The sequence below is a fragment of the Peromyscus maniculatus genome, chromosome 11, assembly GCF_049852395.1.
Source record: "Peromyscus maniculatus bairdii isolate BWxNUB_F1_BW_parent chromosome 11, HU_Pman_BW_mat_3.1, whole genome shotgun sequence".
Taxonomy (NCBI): domain Eukaryota; kingdom Metazoa; phylum Chordata; class Mammalia; order Rodentia; family Cricetidae; genus Peromyscus; species Peromyscus maniculatus.
This window is the reverse complement of record NC_134862.1, coordinates 22,885,364-22,900,000: the sequence shown is the minus strand read 5'-3', so window position 1 is coordinate 22,900,000 and position 14,637 is coordinate 22,885,364.

Sequence of the window (14,637 nt, the reverse complement as noted above, 5' to 3'; positions counted from 1 at the left end):
ATTAGAGAATATGGAGTGTTCATTCCTACTCAAGAGTATCTCACATATCAAGGTCCATCATGGAAGAGAGTTCTTAAAGACTGTAAGATACTGGGTAGTGGGTGACTACAACAAAGCAGTCTTTTGCAGACATTACAGGGCCTTTGCACACATGAATTCACAGAGGCTGTAACTGTATACACAAGGCCTATACAAGGTCCAGCTGGTCAGTATCCAATCATGGATGGAGGAGCGACTCAAGTAATCCCACACCCAGCTGCAGAGCTATTTTCAGTTGTTGGCTACAGATAATGTAGTCTAATGAGACAAGGACTAGAGGACGGACATGAGTCCTTATCTGAATCACAGGAGAAGTACCTTTGCAGATGGTAGTTCTGGATCTTTATAAAGTGTTCTTCAAAGATGCAGCTTTTGAAAGGATGCTGATGCCACAGTAGATTGAGGTGCATTCATGCACATACTAGCAATACAAAGAGGACTTAGTGCATTTAAACAACATAGCACATAAATTTGGGGTGGCAGGATAGTGGTAAAAACTGAAAGAGACAGCTGGGCAGTGGTGGCACACACCTTCAATCCCAGCACTTGGGAGGCAGAGGCAGGAGGATCTCTGTAAGTTCAAAGTCAGCCTGGTCTACAAAAGGTGTTCCAGGACAGCCAGGACTGTTACACAGAGAAACTGTCTAGGAAAAAGAATAATTAGAAATAGAAAATTGGGGGGGGGGGTAGATATAATCAAAATATCTATATATGAAGTTCCCAAACAATATGAAGGTTTTAAAGAAGCAACTGCTTTGGGAAAGTAAGGGTAAGGTCTTGTGCAATCATTAAATGAAGTACTACCTTGCTCTTTGGGAAGTGATGTTAAACACATAGAATTGTAGTTTTGGACAAAAACTAAATTGTTCTCTACATTATTATTGTTAATTAAATGGGATGGGATTGAGAAGGTGGTTTCACACAACGTACCAGTGAGTCATACACATTTTTCCCTGGTTATTGCTGACTATTCTGTATGAGAGACTTTGCTATTCTCCCATATTACTTAATAAGCCCAAGCAAAACATTGAAGCTTGTCACTCATGTAAATTCCTGGGAAAGATGTAACTAGATACAAGTACATAATTCCTCTACTAGTCAAAGGAAACTTTCATGTCCCTAGAAGCTACAAGAGGTGGTTATATCCTCATTGGACAGAGGAATGTTCTTTCAAGTAATAGTCACAAAAGTGTACCTGAATGTTGAACATTAAATTAGGACAACTAATAAATGGGCAGAAATCATATGAATAACCATGGTTCTATCTGATTCACTTGTAAAATTGGGAGGCACATCATATAAGAGCAGTTAAAGAAGGGCAGAAAAGGCTGGCTTGTCTCACAGCTTCTTTATCCTGCAATTCTACATCCACTCAGACCAACAGACTATTCTAGCATTTTATAGAAAATCATGCTGCATGGGAATTGGCCCTGTCTGAGATCTCCCTGAAACAGAAAATCTCCTGTGTGAAAACATAGTCATTGGCAATGATTCAGAAGCACTTACTGCTCAAAACTGAGTTCTCAGTAATGAGAATGGTGACTCACTGCAGACTGAGATGATTAACCAAGAAAATCTGGAGAAATTTTTGCAGACAGGCTTAATACCCTCAATAATTTTACCAGCCAAAGAAAGAGACATCGTGACATTATTTGAGTAACAAGGAACAGGTACTTTGGATTAATGAGACTCCTCAAATTAAGTCACCTTATTTGACCCATGTTTCAGTCAGGCAGGATGAAACTCATGAGCCATCCAAACAACCAGTGTGGCTCATCGTGCAGAGATTTCTGAGGCTGAACTGGTGCCAGCCACATCAATTTGAGGAAATTGTCTAAAACAGAATGCTGACCAGGCCTAAAATATTGAGAGTTGATGTGGTTGAGCCATTGGCTGCTTCCTTGCATTTTCAAACAAAACAGAAATCAAAACCTTTAATGACATGGTTCTACTTCCTGCTCTGTACTGCTGGGCCAGTTTAAGTTCTATCCTAAAATCGGTTGCCTTGAAGTAAATAAAGATGACTAGTGAAGGCGTCCATCTTGCTCTTTCACTGAAAGATACCAAAGACCATACATACCACTGGGAGCATGCTGGTCCGTGGGGGTCTGTGGGGGTCCGTGGGGGTCCGTGGGGGTCCGTGGGGTAGGATACTATGTTCTCTTGACCAAGGAAGAAAACGCCATCAAGTTTGCCTGATGACTTCAAGAAATGAGTCGGATTATTTGAGCTAATTAAAAGTAATATCACTGTTACTATAATTGGAATCGATTTTACACTCATGTCCTTCCTGAAGGATGTATGTAACAGAAGTTAGTCTCTTTTTCCTTTAATAGCACTAGAAATAATCAGTGCATAAGTGCGTTCTTTAATTTAAATCCATGTCCCTTTCATTTGTAGTCTATGATCAGTCAGCATGTGCCTGGATATTTCTACCAAATGACTTTCAGTTTCCACTACATATACAGCATCTTCTCGGCTGGTAAAACAGGATGTCGAATGGGGCATTACATGACCATCTGCAAATCTGCTGATCTCCCTCAGTATAACTCAGGTAAATGTCTAACAACATTTCTTGCTAAAGTGTGAAAAGATCCAAAATACTTAATATCAATAGCAATCAAGGAAGAATTGCTTTGTTCACTTCCACCATAGTAAATAGGGCCAAACACTACAGGACTTTGAATATTTAACCAATATGTGCTTAAGTTTGACACTCTTGGCCATTTATATACATGATTGTGAGCCACCATGAGGTTGCTGGGAATTGAACTCAGGACCTCTGAAAGAGCAGTCAGAGCTCTTAACCAGTGAGCCATCTCTCCAGCTGCCATTTTTGGACATTTATATTGAAGAATCCATATCCAGTTTTGTTTATTTGGGGCACGAATCTTTAATCTGAACAGAAGCTATCCAGAAAATGGTGGCACAGTCTCTTTGTGTTTCCACTGTATTAATGATGGTTTTGAACCCGGAGTCTACAGAGCTGATGTTGATGCTATGATGTTCCTACTTGACATGTTATTGGAGAGCCCACCCCTGGGGTTATAGGAGCATTACTGCAGAAACACATCATCTAAGATTATGATTAGAGAATTGCTGCTGGTTTCCTTTGAAATTTGACTGCTGAATTTGACTTGGAGTTAGCTTGGACTCCCATTCTTTATGAATTTAGAAAGAACCCAAAACCACATTTGTCACACAGAAGCATTATAAACAAGAGTGTGAGTGGTCTAACTTGGTGCTTTTCTCTCCACATTTCTTGAAAGTGGCACACACAAAAGGAGAAAAATAATCTGGCAGAAATCTCATCCTCCATCCCACTGTTTTATACAAAGGGTGCTAGAACCCCCTGAGGAGCCTGATTCAGAGAGTTCTCCAAAAGTCTGGACCTAGTTCACTGATGGTTTGGCTATGCTCAAAATTGATGGAATCCTCTGGGCTTGTGCGTCTGTTCAACCTCAACACCAGCTGTGAAGAATAGAAAAATGAGCTGGTGGCACAGTTCAGCGGACAGAACTCAGACATTTTTATATGTCTGGCCAGTGATCACCTTTGTGAAGCTTGGTGCAATTTTCCTGAAGCCTGCACTCTTTCCAGAAGCCTAGTGTTTGGTCTGCCACTTGGAAAAACACAGGCTGGCAGATTAACACTCCTTTCTTTGGGGCCATGCATTGCAGAAACTAATCACTGCTGCTGATAAACCATCTGGATTCGTCATGCAACTGCCCAAGTTAAGCATTATTATCTGATGAAACCAACTAAAACCATGCTGCTCTTCAAGCCTGAGTCACAACAGACCAGCATGTACACCTCAGCACAGTCACAGGTCTATCAGAAACTCTTTCTGATGCAAACATTTACACTCCATGTAGACTTAAGGCATTTCACTAGAGGTTTTTTTTTTTTTTTTTGGTTTGGTTGGTTTGTTGGCTGTTTTTCTGTTTGTTTGGTTTGATTATTTTTAGGTTTGATATCGCTTTGTTTTGGTGGGTGTATACTTTTATCTTACTGAAAAGAAGGCCATACTACTTCAGCGACAGCCCCCTGCTAAATTCTAGATGACTGATCATTTAATGCTATAAAGCCTGTCTTAATATTTCTTATTGTAATTAATGGTGATCATTTTACCAAAAAAAAAAAGCCACCCAACCATGATCTGTCATTTTGTATCCGCTCTCATGTTCCCTGAGTTCTCACAGTGGTGGTAACTCTGACTTCACTACTGATGTTGCATATGTCTGCAAGTGTTTCTTATGTGCTTCTGCCCTGCAGTCCCTTCATGGCTAATGGTAGTGAGTACTTTTGAAGGTGCTTACTTGTCAGCTGTATGTCTCCCAAAGTTATATGTCTATTCATAATTTTCCCATATTCAAAATAGCTTGTTCCTTGTATTTGTTTGTATTTATCTTACGTGTATAGACACTGAGGTATACTTTGCAAATAGTGTCTTCACTGTAGCACATATTGCCACTTCTTTTTAGCTTTTGTTTGTTTATTTAATTTTGTTGTTTTAATATCAGGCCTTGAATGTTTAATGTAATCAGTGTTTTGGTTGTCTGCTGCTTAGAGTCATACTTTTCATAGCTGGTGTAAACTTCACAGGTCTTAAGAACTGTCCTTTATTTTTACCTCTACTTTGTAATTTAGGGAATGAGTTTGTGAATGATCTTGTGTTATCATTTGTGTCTAATTAATGTTTGCCTATGAAAGCTCAATACTTAAGGAATATTTAGTGAAAAGTTTTTACAGCTTGAATTAAATTACTTTTGTAATTAAAAAAATATTTGTTTAGATAAAATGATGTTTTGTATATATCTATTTCTGGGACCTCTGTCATTTTCACTTCATATCCTCTGAGGCTATTTTTTTTATATTATTCTTTTTATATTATTTGTATTATTACCATGCATTCCCCCTTTCTCAAATAGTCTCTAATGCCAGTGAAAAATGTTCTTGCCAGTGAGAGTGAGGACAACAAGCCTAGAATAAGAGCTTTCCTTTTCTGTTTCCTTTATGTAGGCTGCCATCAGAAAGAGTGGCCCCAACTTAGGATGAGTAATCCAGTCCTAAAAGACTGAATTTAGGGTGAGTCTTCTCATCTCAAATGATCCAGTCAAGAAATATCTCTCACAGATATCCCCAATGTTTGGGCATTCGTTAATCCAAAGTGTAGTCAAGTTGAAAGCCAGGAATATCTGTCACATCTATTGAGGTGATGGATCTCTTATTATAGCGCAGAAGCACATGGGGATGACTGCTCTACTTTAGATCTGCTGAACAGCTGAGACACGGGCTGCACGGGGCTGGGGAAATCTGGTGAACCACGGAGACACGGGCTGCACGGGGCTGGGGAGATCTGGTGAACCACGGAGACACGGGCTACAGAGGGCTGGGGAGATCTGGTGAACCACAGAGACACGGGCTGCAGAGGGCTAGGGAGATCTGGGCGTCGTAAAGGGTTCATCTTGCAAGGATGAAGACCTGAGTCTAATTACCAGATGTCACAGCATGCTGCTACTCTCAGCTCCGAGGAGGCGGAGAAGGGCACATCCCTAAAATCGTGGGTCCATTACTATGGCAACTTGCATATACTAGAAAATTTTATGAAGTATTATATTCTAAAAATTACATTATAGACTGAAGAAAAGTTCTTACCATCTGATGAGATTGAGACTATATAAAGCTTCATTTATTTGATAAATACATAACTTCTTTCCCTCATAAAATCACTTATATATTATATATTCTAAAAAAAAAACCCAACAACAACAAATGGTATTTTTTTGAGACATGTTCTTGATATATAGACCAGTCTTATGACAAAATCCTGACCACTTCTCTTAACCTCCTCAAAACCTGAGTAGATAAACATCACTATGCCTGGCATATTCTGGTGTTTTGATCTATATATTAGCAGAATTTCTCCTAGCAATAACCATTAACATGTGCATACATTCTATGAATAAGCTGGTTATTTTTAATCAATTAGAAGTTTATATAATAATGTGGTATTAAGCACTGTTATTTTTAAGTCTGTATGCCCTTCAAAGTGGAATGTGAATGTTTTAAGTTATAACAATGCAAATTTTAGCACCAGGCAGTGCTTTCCCATCTTAAAGCAATCCTTTAGATGAAGCTGCCTTTCCACTATTAAGAAAACATCTGTTGGAAGCTCAGCAATTAAGACGAATAGTTTCCTTTCTAGTTGTTTGTGTTCAAAATGAACACTGGGTTACTAAGAGAAGCGAAGGACCTGACAGATAGAGAGCTGAAGGAGAAGGAAGGAAGTACAGACATGGGCAAGAACACATTGCTGCTGTGAACTGTTTTGAGGGACAGACTCTGACTGAATTTGAGAATGGGGTCAGGACAAGACAGACCCAAATGGTGCTGAAGGTACGTTCTTTCAAATGAAAAAGGGAGCAACCCTGAGCAGACAAGGCACCTTCCTCTGAGAATGTGGGTAAGCAAATGTCAGAATGGATGCAGTAAACCATGACTAACCCAGGGTGATGGGTCTAATAGGGATGACATAAACCCTCTGAGCTTACATCTGGTGGAGGTAATCGTCTTTCAGAATTAATGATCCAAAAATGTATTCAAACCTTCTTCAGTCTGACTCACCATTAAAATTTAGACAATGATGTCATTCAACTTTCTTAAATGATTTAAAATTTATATTTCCTAATGATTTAACATATTTGATCTGAAAGGACAATAAATATAAAACTGAGTCATTTCAATTTTTTTTTTAAAAACTACTCTATTAGTACAATGAAATCGGGATTTTACTCATCAGTCTTATGGTAGACGAAATATAAAAATAAAAATATAAAAGACCTGCTTCTTAATGTAGCTAAGTCTTTGGAAGTTGTAGTGTGGGACTAAGTTGCCAGTCTAAAGTCTCCTGACCTCTTTGTGACTTTCTGGAGTGAGCTCCTTCAATGAGACCAGTGACAAGAGAAATGGCCCGTGCTGGATTAATATTAAGGCTCACCTCTTTTCAATTCCCTTTTCAGTAGTCTCAGAGGAGGGAGAGGATCAGACATGCTCCCTTAATTTTGTTTCCTGGCAATTAACTCCCAGAATAACTCCAAATAATTACAACCATAACATTGCAGAGAAAGTTAGAATAGCAATAAATGTTACTAAGCTCTGAACTTTGACAAACAAGCCCTATAAATGGTTCAAGGCCAGTCAGGGTGCACCTGGAACATGTTCTGCATGCTTAGAACACTTGGGAAAGACAATGTATTATGCTGAAGGGAAAGGAAAAATGGTTGAAGTGTGACATTGTGTTTGGGGAGTAGGAGACAAAAGAAACAACCACAGTGAAGATTAGTTTTAAAAGGTAGCATCAAAACCTCCAGTTAAACTTCCCTGCACTTATCTGCTCATCTATTCATCTATATGTTTGAATTTCTTATGAGGAGATTGGTAGCAAAAGCATCAGAATACAATCCCCATTTGTTCTCCCTAAGAGTAAACATGTGAGTATATTACATAGGCATGCTGTGAAAATATTTTTCCAAATGATAGTTAAGAACGTCTTAAACCCCATCAGGCAATACGGAGTTGATATTTGTTACTGGTGAGAATCTAATATTTTAAACACATTTTCCTTGAGGGAACACTCTTCTTCCACCCTAAATTCCCACACTCAATTGAGAACGGACCTCACTAAATTTCTTTTTGAAAACCATTTGAGGGTTGAATGCTACAGGCATGAGCACTCTGTTTCCAAAACTTTTCACAGCGTTGCCTATTCTCATATAAAGCTGCATTCTACAAAGTCATGGAGAAAACAAATAAGTGACTAAAATAGAAGTTAGTTTTTAAAGAATTCATGGACTATTCCTCCTGGAACTTTGACTGAGTCACCTCCTCTAGATTCATAGGTATTCTACCTGACATCCATTAAAGGCATTATTTTTCTCTAGAGATCTTTGAGCCTTTGAAATAATTAAGATGTTATTCCACCTAAAAGAATTCCTGTAAAAAGAGACTGTGTAACTTAAGGCCTGCTCAAAAGGCACCTAGCTGTGCTTGGTACTATAAACCTGGCCATATACCTGGCAAGCGAAGTTGTGGATCTCAAAGAAGAATATGCTATCCCTACTACCCTAGACCAACATAATTCCTAGCTGCACTCTAAAACTTACACTTGTACCCTCAGAAAAGTGCAGCTCTCATCCTGTCCGAGAAGCTTCCGTTTACACAGAGACCATTACAGAAAATTACGACTGATCAAAATACATAAAGTGATTGTAGAGTGTCCAGCCCCAAAAGAAACATTTATACCACAATGCCTAAACTTAAAACTGACAGAACATTAAAGAAGAGTATAGAAAGGTTGTAAAAGCCAGAAGGCCAATGCTGAGATTGTGTACTTTAGAAATGACAAGGAAAATATACTCATGATACCAAAACTATATGGCTCTCTAAACAAAACCTGGAGAATACAACACCAACAGCTATGCTAACATGCTGACATGGAAGAGGGAAATCCCACAAGGCAAATCCCTTATGCAAAATACCTGCAACTAAGGGCTGTGGAAGGAAGTGCTGGTTTTTCCTGGAGAAGAGTTCTCTAATTGTTTATCCAGCACCAAATGTTCAGCCCTAAAACCTTAACCTACAAGCAAACTGAATGTTGAATATAGATATAGATATAGATATAGATATAGATATAGATATAGATATAGATATAGATATATCACATACACTCATGCACACATAAACATATTTGCTATATATCAAAGTAAAAGAGGCCATGAATTTCAGAGAAAGGTTGAGAGACATGGAAAAGGTTTGAGGAACAAAAGGGAAGGGAAAATGACAATTACACTTTAGTTAAGAATTAAAATTTTTTAATGTAATTAATCTTAATGCTGTGTTTCTATATGAACCTTAAAAGCGTAGATTTGTTTTTAAAAGTTTATTTTATTTTTATTTGTGTGTATGTGCATGTGTACACATATATGTTAATGTCCCTCAGAGACCAAAAAGGGCCACTGGATATCCTAAAAATAGAGCTATAGGTGATTGTGAGTAAAATGATGTGGGTTCTTAAAAGGGAACTCTGGTAATTTACCACAGCAACATTTATTCTTAACAACTGAGGTATCTTTCTACCACCAAAATTTGTCACTGGAGGTGGGCTTTGAGGTTTCAAAGCACATGTCAGCTACAGCATCTCTCTGCCTCCTGCCTGCGGATCAGGATGGAAACCTCTCAGCTACTGCTCTAGCACCATGCCTTTCTGTTTCCTACAATGATTATCATGGGCTGACCCTCTGAAATTAGAAGGAAGCCCCCAATTAAATATTTTCTTTCATGAGAGTTTTCTTGATCATGATATCTCTTCACAACAATATTACACTAAGGCACCAAGAATTTGCCTGTGCTACTGTTATAAAAGCAATGGAAAGGCAAGAGGCTACAAAACCTGGCTTTTACCCACTGTTCCCTGAAGCTAACTAACTATATTCTAACCTTGGCCACTACTTGCATTCTGTTTACAGTATTTGTTTCAGATAGACCCCTTTTCTATCTCAAGATTGAGATATTAAAACAGGAAGAGGGGGGACTCTCATTGGTTTGTCAGAAATGCAGATATTCCAAAGAGACAGTTGTGTGTTCCAATTTGATTATCCATAAATTGAATCATTGAGCCACTAAGAAATGGGAATTTCCTCAAGAATCTCATGCTGTAGAAAATAGAATTTGCCAGAAAGAAAGAGAACTCATTTCTTTTCACATAGCTTCAGACCATTTCGTAAGATGTGATTGAAGTCCAGACACGTTTAGGTCAAAAGTGAATAAGGCCACAGCTTGACTAGGATTTCTTAAATGAGCATACCCTTGGTGATCTATTTATACTTTAAGCTCCCCAAAAAACAGGACCCCAAAAATAGACACAGGGTTTCACTTGATTTCTTTCTCTCTTCCCAATGTAGCCATATTGAATAAATCTACATTCACCAATTTTTCATTATTAAACAAATAAACAAAACTAGCAAACAAGCCCAATTACACCAGAAACAAATATCAAAATATATAATAAGATATTCTCCAAGAATTAATTAAAATACCACCAGAAGCAGAAATTCAGTAATTCCTCATTGTGCTGGTTAGTTTTATGTCAACTTAGCATAAGCTAAAGCAATGATTCTCAACCTATGAGCAGCGACTCCTTTGGCAGTATAATGACCCTTTCACATGAGAAGTATATTAGATATCCTGCATATCAGATATTTATATTACAATTCATAACAGTAGCAAAATTACAGTCATGAAGTATCAACAAAAATAATCTTATGGTTTGGATCACCACAACATGAGGAACTCTGTTAAAGGGTCACAACATTAGCAAGGTTGAGAATGACTGAGATAGACTTATTTAGGAAGAGGGCACCTCAATTGAGAAAGTACCTCTATAAGATTGGCCTATGGAGTCAATCTTATCAAGCATTTTTTTTTGATTAATGGTTGAAGTAAGAGGGCCTAGACCATTGTGGGCAGTGACAACCCTGGGTAGTGGCCTTGAGATGTGTAAGAAGGAGGCCATGAATTCTGTGTGTCTTCTGCTTTAGTCCCTGCCTCTGGGTCCTTGCCTGCAGATCTTTTCCCTGACTTTGCTCAGTGATGAAGTGGAACCTGGGAGCTGTAAGCTGAAGCAAACCCTTTCTTCCCAGTGGTAGTTTCAATGAGACTGGTCAACATAGACATACATATAGAATGATTGCTCTATCATTGCTTGGGAAGGATTAGGAGGTACAGCATTGTTGGCAGATATTTGGCCTTATTAAAGAGGTATGTCATTTCGGAGTGGACTTTGAGGTTTCACTCAGTTTCCAGTTAGATCTTGCTCTGCCTTTTTTCTCTGTTTCCTGGTTATTGCCTCCATATGTAAGCTTTCAGCTACTGCTTCACTGTTATGCCCTGCCTGCCTGGACCATGCTCGTTACCATACACTATACTACCTACTGGAACTGTGAGACCCAAATCACGTGATTTATCTATTAAGTTGCTGGGTCATAATGTTCTATCATGAAAATAGAAAAGTAACAAAGATACTACCCAAGTTGTGTTTGGTCATGTTGTTTTATCACAACAATAGAAACCCTAAATAGGACATTCATAAGGTAAAATTAGTTGAGTAATTAGATAACCAGCTAATAAAATGGGCAAAATAAGTTTAGGCCATGCCTTAGCCAAAGCCAAAGATAACTTCAGTAATATTATTTCATGGTAAATAAGCTTTGAAGTGAAATACACATATATGCAGAGAAAAAGAGAGAGAGAGAGAGAGAGAGAGAAAACAATGGAACTGGTATGTAGACCTCAAATATTTTAACTGTTGAGCCATTGATTAAGAAGAAAAGTTTGCATGTATGTAGATATCTTCATCCTTTACAACATAGTCTAGTTTTAAATATGACATGTTTAATTTATTAACTTTTAAAGCAGAATGTTGAGATAGTTTTTGCTATGTCACCTTTGACATAAACACTGTACCAATAAGAACTCAATTTTAGAAGTTTGCATTCTTTGTAAGAACTAGACATTCTAGATTTCTTTGTTCTCAGTGTAGACTTCTCAGTACACATACCCAGTTTGTCCAGGCAAGAGTGATGTCTATTTATGGGAAGTATGACCACATTTCTACAGGACTTTATTCTTCACAGAAAGGAGTCAAAAGGGTGTCCAGTACCTCACCAGTTGTCATCTCCCCATTTTAATGATTCAGCATCTAGTTTCCCTGACTAAGATTGTGTCACACCCTCTGTATCAGACACCATCTTCCTGGAGTTCCAGACTTCACAGCCTTTCAACCAATGACTAATTTGAGTTCAGTGTGAGTTCTCATTCTTCTCATGCCACACTGTGGTTTTCTACTACACACAAAGACTTAAGCTCTTCAAACATGTACACACACACACACACACACACACACACACACACACACTGATTTTGTACTTGTTCATAATTCCCAGTACTCCTCTATTTTACAATACTCCTCTATTTTAATTTACTTATATCCTTGTTGAAAATTACCAGCAAAAATTCCCATATAATTTGTATCTGATCACTTACCCCATCTTACTGTTATTAACAAAAATGTACTCTCCCACCAGGCAGTGGTGGCACATACCTTTAATCCCAGGACTCGGGAGGTGGAGGCAGGCAGATCTCTGTGAGTTCAAGGCCAGTCTGGGCTACAGAGTGAGTTCCAGGAAAGGCACAAAGCTTCACAGAGAAATCCTGTCTTGAAATCCTTCCCTGCAAAATGTACTCTTCCATGAGGGAAAAACATATTTATGAAGCCTCTGATTATAATGAATGAATTTTACTCCCACTGGTAATACCTTAGGATAGTTACCCTTCTTCATTAATATTGACATATTATGTTTTCTCCATTTACTCCAAAATTCTCACTTGAATACCCACGTATAACTGCACAATTCAGAAAACATCATCTGTTTACAAATTGACCTTCCATAATCTCTGACTGGCCTCCTTTTGGGGGCAAGGGTTTAACATGGTTGCTTTCTTAATTCTTGGTAAGCTTTTGCAAATGGAAATTGTTGTTGAACCACTTTGGTTCATATCTTTGAAAAGCTTGTACTTTCTGTTACCTATACAGTCACCTGCCAGGACCAACTGGAAAAAGTTGACTCTGGTGATAGGAGAATACAGAAACAACAGACACCTGAACAGAAAAGCTGGGGTCAGATTGAGTGGACTCTGCAATCTGAGAGAGATGCCACACCAGCAAACCAGAAGCTCACCACGTCTATAATGCACACCACTAAGTAGGATAATGCAGGTTAACTAATCTCCACAGGAGGTCTTTATAGGAGGACAGTCTCAGTTTAGTCATTCTCATTTCAGAAAGAGAAACTGTGGCTGATAGTCCCTAGATACATTGGTGTCAGCAAAAGGTCAATTGTTACTAAACTTCCCTACACCAATCTGGGAAAGTCATTGTCATGTCCATGGGTCTGAGACCTGGGGTTCTTGATATAGCTGTGCTCATGTCAACAATATACACTCACTCAGAACTTCATCTTCTTCCCACACAGCCCCGTAGGTCGTAGTAAAAAACAGTGAATCTCAGCATGAGGATTCTTTCCCCTCTGGAAAATATTTAATAAAGTATTGAGACATGTTTACTGTCAGACTGACTTGAAAATGAGTACTGCTATGCTCATCTAGTGAGTAGAGAATAAGAAGGACGCTACTAAATACCCTGTATCACAGAGGCATGGCCCCAGACACATTTCTATAGAAATATACAAAAAATGACTTTTGCAGTCCATTGTCATAGGATAGCTATACAGTCTGTGAAGATGTATTGCTGTGATTGGTATAATAAAAAGCTGAACAGCCAATAGCTAAGCAGGAGAGTATAGGTGGGACTTCAGGGCAGAGAGAGAGAGAGAGAGAGAGAGAGAGAGAGAGAGAGAGAGAGAGAGAGAGAGAGAGAGAGAGAACTCTGAGAAGAAGAAAAGTGGGGAAGCCAGCCAGATGTGGAGGAATCAGAATGGGCAGAGACTGAGATAATGAGTCTAGGTTTAAACATAGGTTTAAAATTATGGGTTAATTTAAGTTATAAAAATTAGTTAGGAACAAGTCTAAGCTGAGGCCAACCTTTTATAATTAATAATGTCTCCATGTAATTATTCATGGGCTTGGGATCCCGATGAGAAAGTATTACTATAGTCCATAATGTCAATTGTGTTGAATTTGAGAATCTGTGTTATAGAGTTCATCATGCCAATACATAGAAATTATCTTTACTATAAATTTTAAGCTTCTAAACACTGATCATGTTTTGTTAACATTCCAGATTATTCCATTAAGTTCTCTAAATTTAATAATTCATCACCATCTCCTGATCCTAAATTTGAGTCCTATTTCTCTCTTTATATTCATACACTTGAAGGTAATATTCTTCCCACATTTTGCACAATATAGTACTTGATTTATGCATTTTTTTAGTTTGTGTTTTTATACACATACCTATGCAGATGCACATACCTGGAGAAAAAACAGATCTATTCTGACTAGTCTCATTTATTTCATGAACTTGAATCTTAATCAAAACTATGAAATAAATTGCATCCCAGTCCATTTATATTCTGAATAAACATATCATACTGACTTTCACTCTTTAATACCTATGATCTTAGTGACTTGCTGTCCACTGCTCTGATGAGAGACAATGACAAACTCAACTTATAAAATTTAATGGAGGATATGTTTACAGTTTCAGAGGGTGAGTCCATGGCCCTTATGGTAGGGAGCATGGAAACAGGCAGTCAGGCATGGCACTGGAGAAGTAGCTAAGAGATTGCATCTAATCCAAAAGTTGGAGGGAGGAGAGACTGGCTTTGACATGGACCTTTGAAATCACAAAATGCACCACCAGTGACATAACTCCTCCAATAAGGTCACATCCTCTAATCCTTCCTAAATTGTCTACCAACTGAGAACTTGATATTCAAATAAATGAGCCTATGAGGGGGAGTATTCTCATTCAATTTGCTAGTTGTCACGGGCAGTTCAAATGTTCAGGAAATGATCTTC